General features: G+C 37.7%; 1 protein-coding gene across 5 annotated transcripts in view; it reads left to right on the forward strand.

Moving 5' to 3' along the window:
- Window positions 1-12441: 12441 nt before the first annotated feature.
- LOC120431258 (uncharacterized) overlaps window positions 12442-21571 on the forward strand; it is a 127014-nt gene continuing 117884 nt past the window's right edge. For all 5 annotated transcript variants that reach the window (XM_052711384.1, XM_052711385.1, XM_052711388.1 and 2 more), the window contains exon 1: window positions 12442-12947. The gene's annotated coding sequence lies outside the window, so the exon portion shown is untranslated. The remainder of the gene's footprint in view (window positions 12948-21571) is intronic.

A 21571-nucleotide genomic window follows, 5' to 3' on the forward strand; every position in this document is an offset into this window, starting at 1 on the left:
TACGCAAATGGACCGACGTGTTACTTCTCTATCAAATAGAAGGCGTGGTCAGGCAAATCTCGTCTCGAAAAATGCCACCGGGTCCGTCTGGGATTGAACCCGGACCTTACTGGGGTGAGAGACTACGACGCTAGTCGCTTCACCACCGAACCCTGATGGCATTCTTTAAGTGTTGATAAATGACAAGAGAATAGCTAGGCGTATTCTAACCTAGAGCTTTCTTCGGTTACGCTTGGGTTTGACTAAAGGGCAAGAACGAAAGTTTGATAAAATTTAAGTTGGATTCTTCTTTTTTTTTATTATTATTATTGACCAACAGCTTTCATTTGACAACAGTCAATCTCTCCTCAAGGCTAGTCAGCCACATACCGTTTTTGTGTCTGTCTTTTCCCATCTTCTTTGAAACTTTATTTGACAGTCTCCTAACGAATTGTTCAACGTGAGACCGTCCCTAAAAATTCGACTTGACACTTGTCTTTTCTCATTTTTCGTAATTTCATTTGAGAATTCTTCTTCTTCTGTCTTCCTGGAGACTTCATTTTTTAGTCTTTCTTGAGACATACCTCATGTCTCCATTAAGGACTTTTTATGTCTCCCTTGAGACCAACCTCTGATCTCCCTGGAGAATCTTTTTTTATGTCTTCCTTGAGACTAACTTTTTTGTCTCCCTGAAGACTTTTTTTTATGTGTCCCTTGAGACTGACCTCTTGTCTCCCTGGAGACTTTTTTTTTGTATGTCTCCCTTGATACTAGTTCCTTATCTCCCTTGAGACACTTTTTTAAAGTCTCCTTTGAGACTGATCCTTGTCTCCCTTGAGACACTTTTTTTAAGTCTCCTTTGAGACTGATCCTTGTCTCCCTTGAGACACTTTTTTTTAAGTCTCCTTTGAGACTGATCCTTGTCTCCCTTGAGACACTTTTTTTTTAAAGTCTCCTTTGAGACTGATCCTTGTCTTCCTCCCTTCTGTGGTTCACCCTTGAGATCAACCACTGTTTACGGGAAACAATACGATTCTCTTATCATGCAAACGGAAAAGTTCATCCTTCCTTGCAATTGTTTACCAGAGTAGCAACCTCATTCCGAGCCTTCTACGATTTATCGTCAAGTATCTCTCATAGAGCACAATTTCTCAGACACTCTTTCCATTTGGAACAATTATGCAAACTATCCATACCAAAGGCAGCGAATTACCACTTAGGTTAAAGTTGCCGTAATGGTCGAATAGAGCTTTATGACGTTTCGCGTACACACACTAGCGCACCATTTGATTTTGCTGGGCGGACAAAATTTAACCTCAATCTTTTTCGTGTACGTACACGCAATACATGCGCACGTAGATAACTCTATAGACAACAACAACCCTACCAACAAACTTTTTCATCGTTTATCCGTCGTATAGAGTTTAATGACGTTTCGCAAACGCACACTACTACAACTTTTAATTTTGCTGGCAGGACGAAAGTGACCTCCACTTTCTTTCGCAATTCATGCTGTAATAATTTACCTTAGGGATCTTTCGCTTTCGTTCCGGCTCGTTTTTCCAGCTGATGAACTTCAGCATCTGTTTGCAGGGATCTAGGTTACAATTCTTGGGATCCCGGCCCATATGATTAAGGAATACTTCCATCGTTGCCGCGGCCGAGAACGCAAACTCCGAACTTCAACACGGCCATCAGCAATAAACGCTTCAAAGAATCGGCAAAGACAATTGAAACTGAATTTATCTCGGGCTTTCCTTTACCCATCTTTTTTTTTTTTTTTTTTTTTTTTTTGTTTTTTTTTTTTTATTATTTATTTTTTTTTTTTTTTTTTTTTTTGGTTTAATGACTGTTTATTTATAGGTTATCTTCAAATATAACAAATCCATTTTCCAAAAACTCTGTCGTAAAATTTCTTGTTGTTCCATCGTTTCTCCCTAACTTTACATTCAAAATCTGCTACTGTACCATTTCCAAAGTTTTTCAAATTGTAGGCAATTGCTTCAACTACTAACCACAAACCTAATTTTTCTTTTTCATTTTTAAACGTTTTCCCTAGCAACTCCTCAGGATCTACAATGTCTAAGCCTAGTTTTCTAATTATAGTTGTTTTTACGCTATTCCAAACTAATCTACTGCTGCTACATAACTTTATACGATGCTTTGATGTATCTAACTTATTACAATATTCACACAAATTTGTATTAGTATCCCTAACCTTATGGCGAAAAAGTTTAGCTTTTGTTGGAATAAGATCATTGAGCATAATGAATAGCGAATGTTTTTCTTCAGAGGAAATGAAATTCGATTGTATATTCTGCCAATAATTTTGCCACGGCAATTCAGGGAACTCGGTTGCGATTTTGATTTTAATATTTTGCTTACTAATCAACAAACGGTAGATTTTTTTGCTTGTGTTTAAATCAGTATCGTTTGATATTTCTTCTGCCAAACTTAGCCACTCACGTGAGTTCCGACCAAGCGTGTTGTTAGTTTGCTGTGATAACATGAATGAATCTTTGATACCGTCTTGACTAGGAAATAATATGTTTTTTACAAATAGTGCTTTACATTTACTTTCAACATCAACGAGAGATAGTCCTCCTTGATCAACGTCTAAGTATAACTGATCAAATTTAACTTTGTATAATCCAACACCTTTAAAAATAAAATTTCTGCAGATCGTTCTGATTTCAGCGATATTTGAATTATTAGGAGGGAAAACTTGTGCTATGTACCATAATTTAGATAAAATAATTTGATTTAAAATCCATGATTTTTGGTAAATGTTTAGTTTTCTTTTATGATGAATCGAAATTAAAAACTTAATGTTAAGTATTATTCTAGAGTAATTGTTTTCAATGATAGTGTTAAAATTTTCAGATAAATCTATTCCTAGTATTCTGAGCGATGAGACCTCTTTGAGAACATGTGGACCCGAGAGGCAATTGTTTAGTCTCATGTATTGAGACTTTCCAACATTCAACCTAATTTTAGCAAAAATGCTGAAATAGTTGATGAGCTCCAAGGTCTTATCAAATTCGTGATTATTGCAAATAACGACATTAATGTCATCTGCATAGGCAATAACTTTCAAAAAGCTATTATCTATTAGACAACCTCTAACGTCATCGTAAAGCATGCGAATAAGTGGTTCTATGTAAATGATGAATAAAGCCATGCTCAAAGGGCACCCTTGGCGAACAGATGATTTTATGAAAATGTTATTAGTGAGAAAACCGTTAAATAGTATCTTAGAGGAAGCATTTTTATACAGATTACGAATTAAGTTAACAAATTGAATTGGGAAACCAAATTTTTCTAAGGTTAACCAAAGAAAATGATGATCAACCCTATCGAAAGCCTTTTCTAAATCGAAACTTGCAACAAGTACTTTTAATGATTTAGATTTTTTTGCTTTGATAATTAGATTTCTAAGCAGTTTTAGATTTGTTATACAAGATTTTTCAGAAATACCTGCAGCTTGACCTGGTCCAATTAAGAAATCCATAAGGGGTTGTAATCGATTCATAATGATTTTAGCAAAAAGTTTGTAATCACAGTTCAACATGCTAATCGGACGTTTGTCAGAAATGTCAAAGGATTGTTCTTTTTTAGGAATTAATGTTACTATCCCTTCAACGAAAGCCGTATTAGGAATCTCCCCCATCAAAAATAGATTAAAAAGTTTCAAAAGGTCATTTTTTATTTCGTCAAAGAAAGTACAGTAAAATTCGTATGTCAGTCCATCTGGTCCTGGACTTTTCTTTTTAGAAGCTTGTTGTAGTGCCTCTTGTAGTTCGTTGAGATCAATTGGTTTTATTAAATTATTGCTTTGTTCAAGAGTTAAACGGTTTTTCACGTGATTAAAAATATTATTCACACCTGGATAAAAAGTTTTATCGCCTTCGAATAATAAGCTAAAATGATTTTCTAAAGCTAATTGAAGTTTAGTTTTTTCAGAAGTAAGGTTACCATTAATTAAAAGTTCCATAATTGAGTTTTTTGCAGCGTATTTAGACATTTGAAATGTACTTAGTTTCTCGTCTTCAATTATATTTTCTGGCTGGATTTTCAATTTTAAATTTGAAAGTCGATTTTGTTCAATATTCATCAATTTGGATTTTACAAAAGATAGTTCCTTCTCAACATTTTCATTGTTGCTTTGTTTGCATGATATTTCTCTAAGACAACCGTAAAGGAAGCTTTTACTAGATGTTATAAATTTATTCAATTCAAAAGATCTTGTTTTAAAAAATGATTTTGCTTTTGGTTTAAAATGTTCAATCCACCATCGACAAAAATTATTGTTATATGCAAATCTTTGTCTGGTATTTTGAATTTCTAAAACAAATTCACGTTTGATATCCTCATCATGCAAAAAAGAGGGATTTATTTTCCAGAAACCTCTACCGGTGGAAGTGACGTTAGAATTTGAGTCAACATTAAATTTCAAAACTATTGCACGGTGATCAGAGAAGGCAGTTGATAATGTATCGAAACATAAAACTTTTTCCAAAAAATCTTTTGGTCCATAAATTCTATCAATTCTGGATGCAGAATCTCCTCTGAAAAATGTATAAATCGTATTACGGTGAAATGAATTTCCGATATCGATTAAATCAAGATTTGATGTTAGGTCTTTCAGTCCTTGGCATAAATTTTTCACGGTTCCGTTTGAATCCGAATTTAAAAGAATACAATTAAAATCGCCTAGAATTACGTTGGGATGGGCAGCAGATAGGTGTGGGATGATATCATTTGAAAACAGAACGTCACGTTGGTGTCGGTATTGTGATCCAGAATGACCATAAACGTTGATAAAGTGAACTTTATCGATTGTGACCGACAGAATTCGACCATTTGGGTTCATTAACATGTTATCAAACTCGATATTTTTTCTAATCAACACAGCAGTTCCTTTGTTGTCGACACTGATATTAACAAAAGCAAAATGGGAAGCAAGAAATTTAAAGTTTTCAAACGACACTTCCTGAAGAAAAACAATATCAAGATCATTATTCCACACGAAGTCCTTCAATAAACCTAGCTTGATGTTAGTGCTAATAGCGTTGATGTTAATTGTGGCTAGTTTTCTAGAGAATGTTGTTGCGGCCATTATTAAGATGTTTTTTAGTTATTGATGGTACGATAAAACGATGGAACGATGGATGATTTAGGTTGTCTTCTTCTTCTTGTTGCGTTTACCATTTGGAACCGGAATGAACCCATCCCCCTCTCCAGTTGGCCCACCCTTTCCCTTACCCCCCTTTCCCTTCCCACCCAGCTTACCCGCATCACCCTCAGAAAAGACCGGAGAGGAACTCTTCGTACGCTTCAGCAACGTCTGGCGATCGAGTTCGCTGATCTCGGCGTCCATCGCGTCGGTGTCTGCTTTGTCGATGTGTTCTTCGCTTACGCCGCCCGGCCGCAAAGCGTCCAGCACGCCGTCGTTGGTGTTAGTGTCCACTGTTTGCTTGGTTGTTGTGGTGCTTGCAGATGGTGCTACCGTTGTCGATGATATTGGTGCTGGTGTGGAGACGCTTGGTGATGTTGTCGTGGAAGCGCTCGGTACCGCTACCGTTGTAGTGGTGGAGGCGCTAGGTACTGCTTGCGTTGATGTCGTGGTGATCGGGTTTTGTGTGTCGTCGTTCTTTTTCTGGTTAAGCAACGTCATCGCAGGAGCGATCGGCTGGCCGAAATCGATGATCGGTTTTGCAGGCCTACCAAGGGACGGCGCCGAGCTGCCGCTGCCTCCGCTGCTGCCGCTGCCACTACCGCTGCCTGTTGAGATCGCCGCCATTTTGGGGCAATTCTGCTTGACGTGCCCTTCTGCCTTGCAGAAAAAGCACTTATTTTTGAGCCCATCATAGAAGATGAGGGCTCGGAAATGTCCTATGTAAAGGTGTGCAGGAATTTCCTTCGCCACCTCCATGTGCACCCCTCGTACACCGGTGAAAATGTTCACCTTCAGCTCGTTGGGAAAACGTTCGCGCACGTGCTGCCGTATGGTCCCGTACTGACCCAGCACATACTGGATCGTGGCGTCGTCAATCTCCGGTGGCAGATTGAAGATCCGGACGTACCGGAAGACGCGTGATGCCTGCTCTACCGCCACCCTTGCCGTTGTTCCGTCCTCGAACTTGAACTGGTAGTGTTCGTCCGATTCGGCGATGAACGCCGAGAAAGTCTCCTCGTCAATCAGCTTGACGTAAAACTGGCCGCCATTCTCGTCCTTGTAAATGCTGTGGATATCCGCTGCTGACAGCTTCAGGGTGTCCATCGAGAACTTCAGCACGTCCAGGTACGACGGTACCTTGATTCCTGGTCCGAAGACCAACTTCGCAGTGTTCTTTCGTACACTGTTCGCCATTTTTACTCTTCCGGGGAAGATTCCGCTTTTAGCTAACAAAGAAAAACGCGTACGAAACAATAGCCGCGGAGGACTATTGTTCGAAACCGGACTTATTCTCGAGAGCGTCGATGGAAATACGTCTTGTTCGTACGAGCTCACGTCCGAGACTCATCATCGGCTTCTTCTCCTTTTCACCGTTATCTTGTTACACTAAACTTTTTTTTTTGGATTCCAAACCTTGGGTAGAGGCCAAGGACAACGGAGCCTTGCCCTGCTTTTTTTTTACCCAACGAAAAATCACAACCACATTTCTTTCTCTATTTCTTCCTGTAAACAAAACAATTCACAAATCACTTGTTTTTCCTCGTCGCCAATGTGGTACTCTTACGACCACTCGCCACGCTACTCCAGATCAGACTGACTCTGCTGTTGTTTACTTCCCTAATCCTCACTTGACAGCTTCCTGCTAATCGGTCAGGGCTGTACTCGTTTGTTCCTACTGATGTTGGCGTCAGGGCCGTACTTGGGTACCACAGTAGTATCAAAACTTTCCAACTTTTAAATTGAAAAGTTTGAACTTTCTACGAATATTCACCAACGCGAACTTTTAATCCAGCGAACGGCCACCCCTGTTCTAGCATATGCGGCGAGTGTAGCTAATTTAGGTAATTTCAAATACTTAAAACTTTAAAATTCGATATCTCTGGAACGAAACATATTCCTTTCTGTCAATAAGTGATTCTTATGTAAAATTGGACGGGGAATACGATGGTGAGGTCAAATTTAAAAAATAAATAGGGCTGTTTTGAGATACGGCCATTTAAATTTTTCAATTGCGCAATACAGATTGAAAACATATTTTAATCTAAATTTTGATCACGGAAATGGATTCTACGTCCAATTTCCATCAAAATTGAGTCTAAGACCGACTCTTTAAGTTTTGTGGTTCCTGAGTTATCGTCGTTTGAAGATAGGGGTTTCGCTCAAAAATCGCCAAAAAGTCGATTTTTTGGGAGGGTACAAAAATGGAGGGGGAGGTCCGATTTTGATGAAATTCGGGATTTTTGCATGTTTTGATAGTCTCAACAGCTCTGCCAAATTTGAGCAGAATCGAAGATGGTAATTTTTAAATTTGCATTTTTTCTTGCACACTTCAGGTGGAATGACCCATATGTAGTATTGTGTAGTTTAATAAATGTAGTTTTTGTAAGATGAGTGTTTTATGTGAAACTGTGTGTACGTGTGCATTTTTGGACCCCGGAAAACCCCCCAAAACCCCACCAAATGCTTGATTTGTCTCATTATATTATGCTGAATGTGATGAATTTTGAATCGAAACAGTTCAATTAATGAAGTGGATGCGTGTGATCGATGGCCGAAATTGTGTGTGAGAAGAAAGTTTTTTGTCTTCTTTTGTGCTCTATTCGTGCTCCAATCATGCATGTCTATCTGGAGCATTTGTACTTTGAACTTTTGCTTTGTTTTTACAGCTTCTTGGAACCATATTTAAATTTACTGCTCATATGTTTTATCTATTCACTATATGATTTATTTAAATTTCTATATCATTCCTTGTCCTATTCCTTATCATTTATCATACCAAATTGCATAAACTAACGATACCTTTAAAAACAGCAATGGAACCACCTGGAGCATTTGTTTTTCAAATAATGCTTTTATCTTTACAGCTTCCTGAAATAATTTTCAAATTACCGGTCTATCAAAATCAAACCATCCACATTAACGACCCCCGTGGTCTCTATTGCAAGTTTCTGCTCGAACCTAGGAGTCCGAAGGCTTGAATGGAGAGAGCACCCAAACCTCTTTCTACTCCAAGGAACCTTCCACCCCAGTGTTTGAACTGACGACCTTTGTTTTAATGTTTACCGTGGTGTAGGGGTAAGCGTGATTGCCTATCACCCAGTCGGCCTAAGTTCGATCACAGACGATCCCGGTGGCATGTTTCGAGACGAGCTTTGTCTGATCACGTCTTCCGTCGAACGGGAAGTAAATGTTGGCCCCGGACTAACCTAAAGGTTAGGTCGTTAGCTCAGTCCAGGTGTAGGAGTCGTCTCCCTGGGTCCTGTCTCGGTGGAGTCGCTGGTAGGCAGTTGGACTAACAATCCAAAGTTCGGCAGTTCGAATCCCGGGGTGGATGGTAGCTAAGGTGTAAAACAGGGGTGCTCAAAGTTTTTGGAGGCCGGGCCAAATTTGAAGCTCAAATGAGCATGCGGGCCAAATTTACAAAAAAGGTTATTAATTCAATTCAATTCGGTTTTATTTGTGAATAATCAAGTTACAATGAGTTCATTTAGGTACATAACAGAGTTTTGGTGTTCCTTTCAGCTGTGTTTTTCATCGTATTTCAATCGAAAAATTATTACTTATAACTATGGAATAGACAAGAGTAAGAAAAAGTTTTCAAAAAACTTACAGAAAAAAGGTTATTAAAACAATTAAATTACGTTATTTAAATTCAAAAGATCTAATTTCTGTTATATAAAAAAAATTACAAAATAATAGAAACCACAACATAACGGTTTTCTATCGATATTGTTGATATTATTGTTTCAGATATTTGAAAAAAAAGTTTTTAGATGAATGTTCTTGTGTTTAAAAAAATATTAAATGTTTTGTTTTTATATTTCGAAAATGGTGACGTTACATGTTGAACAATTCATCTAAAGGCGTAATTTTATCGATAAGTTAAGAGTGGCTAATGAAAAATCGTTGAGAGCCAGAATTTCAACAATTCAATGAAAAAAAATGTTAGAAAGTGTTGTCAGCTTCCGTATAGTTAAACTGCAATCATTATATTTAAAAAAATAAAATTCGACTAAAAAAACATTTATTTATTTCATCGAAAACTCACTATAATTTAAATTATTTTTAATAACCCCAAACATGCTCAAATGATTCTAAATGAAAAGGAATACATATTTAATCAATTTCAGCTGATTGCACTTAAATTGAAGTTTTGATGTTTTTTGAAAATATATTTTTGCTCCTGGGTTTTCGAGCCGTTTTTTTATAATGGTAGAGGGGTGGGTTGATCGACGAGAGCTTTGTAAAATATTTGCAAAAAACTTGATCCTCCAATTTCCACATTTTGTCTGCCTGAATCAGTTGATAGTCAATCAGATTCGTTAACTAACTGTAATGAGTTCGAATCCCGAAGGAAGTGCAATGTAAGTTTGAGGGTCAGTTCATAAAAGGGTCATTATGACTTGCAAATTAATAAAGAAAACTTATATTTTTAGGAACGATTACAGAATTCCACCTAAGTCAAACTGGAACGTTTTTTAAAATTTCCAAAAATGTTTGATGAAAGTTTTGACGATATTTACTAGTTTCACTCACACTGCCCACCATTGAAAAAACGGCTAATATCCACTTTTGGCAAAAACGAGATATTAGCACCAGGTGGTAGAGGATGTTCCAACGCATCTTCTGCAACTTGAATTTCACTAAAATAGTGTTTAGGTTTAGCTGCCGATGCGAAAAACCAAACGGCTAATATGCCACTCTTATGGGAAATTGCCTTGGTGTGATTTGGTGACAAACACTAAAACGCGTTTTTCTCGGAATACTTGATTTGGCATAATAGCCGAATTTTCAATTATGGGCAGCACATTGAAACGTGTGAATTGTTTTATTTTTAAATTTTTTGAACAAATTATTTGTATCCTTAAGTGGGGATCAAAATATTGATAAATCTTAAGTTTTTTATTAAAAAAAAAGATTAGCCAATAACATTTTAAAATAAACCTTAATTTTGAAAAAGCATAAAATCACTTTACAAGTGGTCAACGGGCCATTTTACATGATCATTCAAAATTGGTCCGCGGGCCACAAAATGCCACCTCGCGGGCCACATTTGGCCCGCGGGCCATACTTTGGTCACCCCTGGTGTAAAAAGAGGTTTGCAATTGCCTCAACAATCAAGCCTTCGGACACCTAGTTTCGAGTAGGAATCTCGCAATCGAGAACGCCAAGGCAATGCACGGAAAGGGGATCCATCGCCAAATCGCGATAAAGTTCGCTAAAACTAGCGAAAAATGTCGCTAATTTCTCAGCCTGCACAAAAATTACCTAGAATCGCTAATTTTTTTCGCTGGTTTGGAAACCGATGAAATTCTACCAAACCAGTGAAAAAAAAAACACTGGTTTGGTGAAAAATGTCGCTGTTTGGGGGATCAGTTTTGCTAGAATCAGAAAATTTTCTCGCTGGTTTGGAAAAAGCGGCAGGGCACCAAAATCAACCAGGAGATTATTGTACTGGTTTTGGGAAACAATTCGCTGGTTCAGCGGATTTTTTCACTGAACTGGTGTTCTTTTACGCTGGATCAGCGTTTTCTATCGCTGACGTCCGGGTTTTTTTTTCCGGCGGCAGCAGCTCGTACCAAAATCAACCAGGAGATTATTCTACTGGTTTCGGCGAAAAATCCGCTGGTTCAGCGAATGTTTCCACTGGACCAGTGTTTTTTTGCACTGGATCAGCGTTTTTATCACCGACGTTTGTTTTTTTGTTTTGGCGGCAGAAGCCTATGCCAAAATAAACCAGAGGATTTGAGAACCAGAGATTAATTGGGAATCGTGTAAAAGCATGTGGCAAAGTGGTTGTTTAAAACCGTCTTGCATGTTGTTTTTTTCCAGCGCGTGACCCGTTACCGACCTAAAAATCTTAAAGTTCCGTTCCGGTTGACGGAGGTTTACGGATGGAACAATCGTCAGAAAAGATTTCGCAGTAATGGAAGCAGAATTAAAAGAAAGTATAGCCAGGTTGTACTTACTTGCCACAACACAAACTGTTCCGCGGCCATGGCCAAGTTCCTCGCCTACGATTCTTGCTGCCACCTGCGACAATTTGTGCACTTATCTATGAAGCAGTACAAATACATCTCCAGCTTCACTGCACCGTATTTTTCTGCTGCGAGAACTTTATGGAAACGTGCTTCTTTTCATTGAAAAGAACCATTACCTGTTGAGTATGTATTTTAATGCTGAACACTTGATGCAGAACTTTTTCATGCTTTTTTGTTTTGAAAAAAACCCCTAAAGCAATTCAATTGCCACAAATCGCTTCCAAACGTGAACAATAACAAACATTTATGACGGCTGTCGGAAGGATGTGCGAAAACTTTCGCTGGAAAAGAAACCGTTTCGGAAATAACAAACCAGCGAAACCAAGTTGCTGGATTTGATTTCGCGCAGCCACCTTTTTCAGCGAAAAATTTCGCTGGTTTAGATAAAAATTTCGCTGATATCAGCAAAACCAACCCAGCAAAATTCGGTCGCTGGTTTGGCGATCGATCCCCTTTCCGTGTGCTGTAGAGCAGCGATTCTCAACCTTCTTCTAGGTTGGTACCCCCTGCCATGTAAATCAAGTAGGCTCGGTACCCCCGTTGAGAATCGCTGCTGTAGAGCGAATAATTTCATTTTTTTAATGTTTAAATTTCCTGCTCGTCTCCCTGGGACCTGTCTCGGTAGAGTCACTGGTAGGCAGTTGAACTCACAATCGCAATCTCGCAATCGAGAACGCCAAGGCAATGCTGTAGAGCAGCGATTCTCAACCTTCTTCTAGGTTGGTACCCCCTGCCATGTAAATCAAGTAGGCTCGGTACCCCCGTTGAGAATCGCTGCTGTAGAGCGAATAATTTCATTTTTTTAATGTTTAAATTTCCTGCTCGTCTCCCTGGGACCTGTCTCGGTAGAGTCACTGGTAGGCAGTTGAACTCACAATCCAAAGTCGTCAGTTCGAATCGCGGAGTGGATGGAAGCTTAGGTGAACAAAGAGGTTTGCAAAATTGCCTCAACATTCAAGCCTTCGAACACCTAGTTTCGAGTAGGAATCTCGAAATCGAGAACGCCAAGGCAATACTGTATATTTGATTTGATTTTGTATCATTTAAATGGTAAAATATTGTTATTAACGTCTGCACGAGGTTCGCGATTGTTAGCGTCGGGTATTCTATGGTCAGTCGGTGTTATTTCCATTGCTTGTGTCATTGAAACCAATCATATTTCAAAATTATTAACAAAATGTCTATCCACATTCGATATCAACCAGTTATAAAGTACCAAAAACACCCTTTACTTTTTCGCAATTTACAAAACCACGCCCTTTTGTTTGGTCGTCCAATCATTATAGCGCATTGCTAGAACGGGACAAGTAGACTTTTACAGGGTACCACATATATAGAATACATACAGAATCAATAGCTAGAGGGAACAGAGAAGTTAGTATGACATAAACCACCGACTAAATACGACACTCGCGTTGATCGGGTTCAAGTTTGTTATCATTGAAGCTAATAATTAAAAAAAAAGTGATGTCACAGCAGATAAAAAGTGATTTGGAATCGATTACTACCGATGATTGTGGACTCCACGTGAACTCATTACCCAACTGTTTTCCTGAAATTTCAAGCTGTGTAACAATGAAGTACAATGCATATGAACGTACATACAAAAAGAATAAATCTTCTCTTAATACAAATTCGTTTCGCATTGAAGCTTTATTAGCCTGTAACGAAAAGAACATTTGTGACAGTAATGTTAAAAACAATGTGTATCAAACGGATGAATTTTACAACAGCGAATCTAATTCAGGGTACGTATTTTGAAATTGTCGATTTTCTGTTGATGTTGGGGTTTAGGCTGGTACAAATATTTAAAAACGTTTTTGTCACTATTTAAAAAAAAAATTCGTTGTATCAACCAAAATATTTTTGCATGCATCAAACTATTAGTGGTTTATAACAATACATTGCTTAATTAAACATAATTTATGTTAGTGTCGATTTATAATTTCTTTAATTATCTAACGATACAGGCTGGGCCGAATTTCTAGCTATATTTGTAACTACCCAAGTAACCATCCAGCACTAAAAGTAGTAATTGATCAGCACTAACAGCGCTTTACCTGCAGTGAATAACAGCTGAAGTGTTTTCAAAAATGTTGGAAAAGCGCTTTTACAGCTGATTTGCAGCTGAGTTTGGACTTTATATTTCTGTTTTAGAGCTAGGCCCCTACTGTTCTGGATCCGGCCCTGCAAAACGTCAAAAAAAATTATGAGATGCAAAAATGTTGTCATCTCTTTCTCTCTCGTCCTCCTACCCCAGTTCTATTTTCGGTTTGTTTACAACTTCTTTACCGACATCGCTGATGGGAGGAAATTGCTGAGAGAACAATTTATTTGATGAAATGCTTGGTGATGGAGTCTTGATACCAGGAACGGGGTTGAAGATGTTTTCGTTGGTCCATGCGCGCTTGCCGGCTCGCCTTAAAATGCGGTGGGATGCAGACGTAGTTTCTGCAGTATTTGTAAGTTGCGTGTCGTACTAAAATGTGCATCTCACTTTTGCTCGAGACAAATTAATCAAAAATTTAGGAAAATCCTACAAATCGCACTTAAAATCCAGATGTTCTCTAAATTCCCGTCACACAATGTCATTAATCAGTTGATTACTTAATTTGGAGAAAAAAAAAAACACTTGGGTTTGGGTTAAAATGTTTCTTATTTGAGCTTATTTCATAATCACACGCAAGTTGACATCTTTTCACCAAAATTATCAGAATGAGGTGGGCTTTCTAGCCATTTTGGCCCCGGGGCAGCTGGAGGTCCGCTAGTACATACCGTTCGCTAAATTTGTTGTCAAAATCCGGAATATCCATAGCAGCACAGACCTCCGTTAAAATCTGGAAAATTCCCTATTTTGGAAGTCCTTAGAACGGGTGCTTTTTCCTATGCTTTGCACGCCATAGATGCTACAAAGTGGTGGTTTTGTGCGTCCTGGAAGATATAAATTTATCAATCAATTATTGCAAACAGTTTATTCTGCTGTATACTTACAAAAATAGAAAAATAAACCTTCCAGCTGCAATTTTACAGAGCACGATTTTAATCGCCATGTTGATTTCGGTGTGTTTGCTTTTCGAGTAAGTGGAGTGAGCGAGAGTTTTGTGGCATTTTGTTGTTGTTCTCACTCGCTCTCTTTCACTCTCACTCAAACCGGTAACCGTGTTGCCAGTTTTTTGAAAAAAATCATAACAGTGTTGCTAGCAAAGGGCAATTCACTTCTGATACTGCACCAATATGAAGCCAATATTGGAGTCGATACGGTATGCAACCTAGGAATACTGCGCGAGTATTATACGCGTATGATATTCACGCTGATATTTGGGTAGATATGACCTCATATGCGACGAATATGGTGTCTATATCGTCAATACGGCATGCAGACAATGAGAATATTATGTGCGTATGATACGCGTATGCAGTATACTCGAAGTGATTAACCCCTAGGTTGCTAGTGACTGCTGGAAATCAGCTCTATTTTAGCTGTTGTCCGTGCAGTTGTTTTAAAGCTGTTTTGCTTTCATCTTAGCTGTTTTATGACAGATTTGCTGGGGTATGCTGTTTTGCAGCTTATTTATGATTTTTTTTAGTGCTGGATGGTTACTTGGGTAATGTCTTACTTGAATACAGAAAAATATTCGTACATGTAGTCGATATTTGGGTCCTAAAATGAAGCTTAGATTGCTGATATTATTGTTTACAGCGATAAAGTTTATTTTTCTGAGTACAATGACCCTTCACACAAAGAAAAACTACTCTAAATTTAAAAAGATCGTTCGTTGGATTAAAAGTTCGCGTTGGTGAATATTCGTAGAAAGTTCAAACTTTTCAATTTAAAAGTTGGAAAGTTTTTGATACTACCATGCATTTATGGAACAAAATCGTTGTATTGGTAAAAGTATTTTACTTTTAATTGGAAAAGAAACCTTTTATGGCAAGAATAAACAACATTTAGCACTACAGGGATAATTTCAGAAAAATGTGCTTGGTTTTTAACCTTTTAGTTAAAAAAATGTAAACAGTATGTTTTTTGTATTTATCGCTTCTCCACTAGCTTCTGCTTCATACGGAACTCCACCGGTCACTTCCGAATATCCCAGGCTGGACGGTTCCGGATGGAGGCTTCGTCGCGCGACAGCAGTGTAACACGATGGTCACGTTTCCGGCCTCAATCAGGACAGTCTTGGAGGAGTTGGCCATTGATTCGGGAAGGGTGGTCGACGTTTCCCGGCTGGAAATTAAAGTGCCTGAACGGGGAGTTCCCGACCCTGGAAGCGCATACGGAACATGGAGTTGATGAGGCCCTCGGAACGGAGTTCGATTTTGAACACGTAATCCTACTTCGAGAATTGCACAGATTTTTTTTGGCTCACTGTCCAGATTCATTCGGCTGAAGCTGCGCCGTCGCGACGTGAGTGTTTGTGGGCGGGAAGTTGCTAAAAGAGATGGAAAGTAAGTGAAGTTGGCTAGCCACTGCACACATTCTCAATACTCACCGGTGCTGTCAACCACCGGCACCGAGTGCAACATCTGCGCTGACCACCTCCGATTATGTAGCTTTTTGTCGTCCTCCTCTTCGTCGGATCCTTCTCCTCACCATGAAAGTAAACTTTCTCGTACTTGTCCAAAAACCGGAAGTTAATCTTCTTCAACGCAATCTCGTTGTTCACGCAACGCTTCGGCAGCGCCATCTCCTCGATGATCTCGCCCAGTCCTCGCGGGAATTGACCTTCAATCACCAATCCCGGGCCACCACCACCGAATACAACCGGTGCGAATCCACATTCCTCTCATCTTACAAAAACAAACAAAATCAATCACAAACCCCCCAAAACACCCAAACTTCCTTCTTACGCATTCCGGCCGTGGAACAGCTGCAGTTTCTACAGGAAGCTGGCCTTGTCCTTTTCGAGCACTCGACCTCGTCCCGCTCCTGCACCACCCTCCTTCGAAGGCGTTCCGCTGCTGCTGTTTGGCTTACGAAGGTTTCCGCGTCCGAGTCCTGGCTGCTGCCGCGGTCGGCTTTGCTTTGCGTCCTAGACTCACCAGCACCACCGAAACCACCAAAGTGTTTGTTTACATTTGCGACTTAGGCGTACACGGATACACGAGAACTTCAAAATGAAAGAAATTTTACAGTCGAATTAAAAGTAAAAACTTTTAAGTCAGTGAGCAATGAGATTTTCAAAAACTGTAGCAGTAAAAGTTTTCATTTTCAAAACAAGAAAAAAACTTTTAATGTAGCACATTTTAACAACTTTTTAATTCCAAAGTAAGTTACTTTTGTCATTACCGTAATATTTTTTTGTGTGTTTGTACGATTACATAGAGTTTAAAATGGATTTTTAAATCGGTCCTTCTTGACAGAAAAGCTCCTACTTGACAGCTCGTTCCAAGAGGACCATAGTTGATCCATCGAAAAAATGTTGTCTTGTCAAAAAAAAAATCGCATTAAAATGAAAAAAAAAAATATCAGAAATGGTTTTTAAACGTGTTTTTTACCATTATACATAAAAATTTACATATGGCTTTAGTACCCAATTAGCTGTTGATTTATATCAGGGGTGCTCAAAGTTTTTGGAGGCCGGGCCAAATTTGAAGCTCAAATGAGCATGCGGGCCAAATTTACAAAAAAGGTTATTAATTCAATTCAATTCGGTTTTATTTGTGAATAATCAAGTTACAATGAGTTCATTTAGGTACATAACAGAGTTTTGGTGTTCCTTTCAGCTGTGTTTTTCATCGTATTTCAATCGAAAAATTATTACTTATAACTATGGAATAGACAAGAGTAAGAAAAAGTTTTCAAAAAACTTACAGAAAAAAGGTTATTAAAACAATTAAATTACGTTATTTAAATTCAAAAGTTCTAATTTCTGTTATATAAAAAAAAAAATACAAAATAATAGAAACCACAACATAACGGTTTTCTATCGATATTGTTGATATTATTGTTTCAGATATTTGAAAAAAAAGTTTTTAGATGAATGTTCTTGTGTTTAAAAAAATATTAAATGTTTTGTTTTTATATTTCGAAAATGGTGACGTTACATGTTGAACAATTCATCTAAAGGCGTAATTTTATCGATAAGTTAAGAGTGGCTAATGAAAAATCGTTGAGAGCCAGAATTTCAACAATTCAATGAAAAAAAATGTTAGAAAGTGTTGTCAGCTTCCGTATAGTTAAACTGCAATCATTATATTTAAAAAAATAAAATTCGACTAAAAAAACATTTATTTATTTCATCGAAAACTCACTATAATTTAAATTATTTTTAATAACCCCAAACATGCTCAAATGATTCTAAATGAAAAGGAATACATATTTAATCAATTTCAGCTGATTGCACTTAAATTGAAGTTTTGATGTTTTTTGAAAATATATTTTTGCTCCTGGGTTTTCGAGCCGTTTTTTTATAATGGTAGAGGGGTGGGTTGATCGACGAGAGCTTTGTAAAATATTTGCAAAAAACTTGATCCTCCAATTTCCACATTTTGTCTGCCTGAATCAGTTGATAGTCAATCAGATTCGTTAACTAACTGTAATGAGTTCGAATCCCGAAGGAAGTGCAATGTAAGTTTGAGGGTCAGTTCATAAAAGGGTCATTATGACTTGCAAATTAATAAAGAAAACTTATATTTTTAGGAACGATTACAGAATTCCACCTAAGTCAAACTGGAACGTTTTTTAAAATTTCCAAAAATGTTTGATGAAAGTTTTGACGATATTTACTAGTTTCACTCACACTGCCCACCATTGAAAAAACGGCTAATATCCACTTTTGGCAAAAACGAGATATTAGCACCAGGTGGTAGAGGATGTTCCAACGCATCTTCTGCAACTTGAATTTCACTAAAATAGTGTTTAGGTTTAGCTGCCGATGCGAAAAACCAAACGGCTAATATGCCACTCTTATGGGAAATTGCCTTGGTGTGATTTGGTGACAAACACTAAAACGCGTTTTTCTCGGAATACTTGATTTGGCATAATAGCCGAATTTTCAATTATGGGCAGCACATTGAAACGTGTGAATTGTTTTATTTTTAAATTTTTTGAACAAATTATTTGTATCCTTAAGTGGGGATCAAAATATTGATAAATCTTAAGTTTTTTATTAAAAAAAAAGATTAGCCAATAACATTTTAAAATAAACCTTAATTTTGAAAAAGCATAAAATCACTTTACAAGTGGTCAACGGGCCATTTTACATGATCATTCAAAATTGGTCCGCGGGCCACAAAATGCCACCTCGCGGGCCACATTTGGCCCGCGGGCCATACTTTGGTCACCCCTGAATTTATATTTTTATTGAATTTGCAGTAAATTTTATAATAATGCCTCACAAATTAATGCTGGGTGTTTTTATATTCGCATTTTTTTCGACTTCAATTTCAATTTTGTTTATTGATGGTACTTATCGGTTTTACATATTGTGGTATTTAAAACACATTAAATAGAGGTATGGAATTCCTTTTTACTATAAGGCTGATACGCAGATGGGAAGGAACGCAAAACTCCATACAAAAAAACGCCCAAGAAACGGTCAAGGAAAGGGTCACGAAAAGATTTTTCTTAAGTGGAACCAGGGGGATGCTAAAGACCGCCATCTTGGGTGATTGAGATTGATAACGCGCGCAAACTGTGCACAGTGAAAACAAAAATATTTCTTTTTTTAATAATTCAATTTTTGTTATAAGAATTAATGTAGTAAAAATCAAATTACACAGTAGTTAAGTTAAACGTTTCATGTGATAAAAGTACAACTTTAAATGAGGTCATCGGCCCGATGTGTGCTTAATCATCCCATCTTTAGAACTTTATTTTGCAAATAAATTGATAAAACTCACCTCACAAACATACACTAACTTTTAAACGTACATTGCGGTAAAATTTTACATAAAAACAATAATTACTTTATTTCCATTTTATGCCTGCCGTTTTTGTACTTTTTTTTTACAGTGCGCAGTTGCTTTGTTTTGGTTCCGTAACGAACAGCTGTTCTTTTGTGCTGGAGCCGAAGTTGACATTTCCCTTTCGTTCTGGTGCCGAAGTTGACAGCTTGTGTTGGCTACGGGCGAGCTGCCTGTAGTGAGATATAGATGTCGCCCCCCCCCTGAGTGGAACGCAGCTGAAAAGTAACAGAAACGGAAAGATTGCGTTTGACGTTTCTTCGCGCGGTGCTTGTTTATAATATGTTTTGATGAAAAAATCAAAGAATTGTAATTTTTCTTTTTGAATGCGACTGATAATTACGAACGTTTTAATAATTTTGTATTGGAGATAATAATATTTAAAATTCCCGCCGAATCTCAAAAAGCAGAATATTGAAACTAAAAGGAAAGATTTAGTTTCGGTCGAAATGGGGTAAAAAAAGAAGTTGTCTTTATAGATGTCGGCCATCGTGTCACCAACAATTTATTGCTAGTACCAACCAGCTACCTCTGGATTATGAGTCCCCTGCACTGTCCGATTTATCCACACTCGCGGGACCAAAATGAAGTAAATCAGAGTGAAATTAAACTTGACAATAATCATACAAAAACCCGATTTAATCCCACCTGGGGTGTGATAGAGCCATTCTTACTAAAGAATATAACGATGGTAGAACTTCTTTCAATTCATAACATTGACTTTGTTTAGAAGAAGAAGAAAGTCTTATGATGAAAGCAAAGTATTATAAATGATATGATTTCCAAAAGAAACAAAAAACGCCACTTTCACCAAAAGAATATTTTTAATCGTACATATTCTTAATCAAACAAGCGTTTATGACAAACGCGAGCATAGCAAGCTTCACATGCGCCAGTGACAACGCACACCGCGGTAGGCGCAAAGAAAAACCGAGGTATAAGTGAACCGCGTGTGCCGCACGGTGCAGGGAAGATAGCCATTCAGCTTCTACGAATGTGACAGAGTCAGAGATAGCTATTTTTACAACCGCACCACTACACACTCAATCGCGAGAACCTTAGGTAGAAAGCCATTGGCGTCGCCAGCATTCACGAAAAAATTGAGTCTACTTTTAGGCGATTTTCGGAGCCCACGGAAAACAAATAGATTGTAGCCGGATGAATGTCCTATGTCACAAAAGTTTTTAAATAAACATTGGACAGTTATGCAAAAACAAACAGGGCAAAAGAAACCGAAAAGCTACGATATCTTACATGTTGTAGGAAACATCGGTAGACAATCTACTACAAACGAGTATAAGTCGAGCCAGCAAATATATGCGCCAGCATTCTCGCGCCAGTATTCGAAGCTCAACTTGACAACTTGTCGACTTGGCGACGAAGCGTCGAAAATCGATGCAGTGTGATTTTTTGACGATTTTTCCGATTAAAATTCATGCTGAATCGACATATTTACGAAGATGGAAATGACGTCCTGGCTTAAAGTAAAACCTATACCTTTCTTTAGTAAGAAAGGCAAAAAGTAAATCGTTCTAAAAATTGATCGGGATTGCCGATCGATGTCGAATTTGTTTCAGATGCTCACTCATGGTCTGTACTATGAATGTAGCAAGAAATTTTGAATAAAATCAGAAATGAAAAATGTTGGCGAAGGTCACCAGGTGGGCTTTTACCTTTTTTTAGGGATTTTTTTTCTTATGGTAGGTCAATCAAACGGCTCTAACTCCAGAACCATATTATGAATCTGGATGAAAATTTGGGAGGTTGTAGGGCTCGCAAAATGCAATTTTTGAGATGAATGAAAGATATGAAAATGAAAAAAATTGACCATATTTTCATTTGAAAACTGTGTATTTTGTTGAAAAGTCTGGCTGCATCCGAAAACAGATGGATATTTTGAAATTTGCGCGGCAACTCGCCCAGGTTCAGCACACTAGCTTTCGTCTGCATTTAGAAGAATCGAAATCGGATATATGGGAGCTGAGAACGGCGCGACACAAAATTTAGCAAAATTTTACCACATACGAACATCACTCGACCTCCACGGATTTTATTTTCTCGAGTTCTGTCAAGGTGAATCGATAGAGCGTCGAAAATCGATGCAGTGTGATTTTTTGACGATTTTCCGATTAAAATTCATGCTGAATCGACATATTAAAGTAAAACCTATACCTTTCTTTAGTAAGAAAGGCAATATATATGTTCTTACTGAAAATACAATAATAATCTGAAGTTTTGAAATCCAACCAAACAACAAATTCAAAAATGTGAAAAAAACAAACATTTCAGAAATTTTAAATTACATTTTAAATTTATAATAATCATAAAGAAAATTTCAACAAAAATCTGAAATTTGGAAAATTTGTTTCCTAATTTCCTAATTCTTTAATTTCCTTATTTCATAATTACATAGTTTTTTAATTTCCTTATTTCATAATTACATATTTTTTTAATTTCAGTTTTT

Source organism: Culex pipiens, unplaced genomic scaffold, assembly GCF_016801865.2.
Source record: "Culex pipiens pallens isolate TS unplaced genomic scaffold, TS_CPP_V2 Cpp_Un0004, whole genome shotgun sequence".
Taxonomy (NCBI): domain Eukaryota; kingdom Metazoa; phylum Arthropoda; class Insecta; order Diptera; family Culicidae; genus Culex; species Culex pipiens.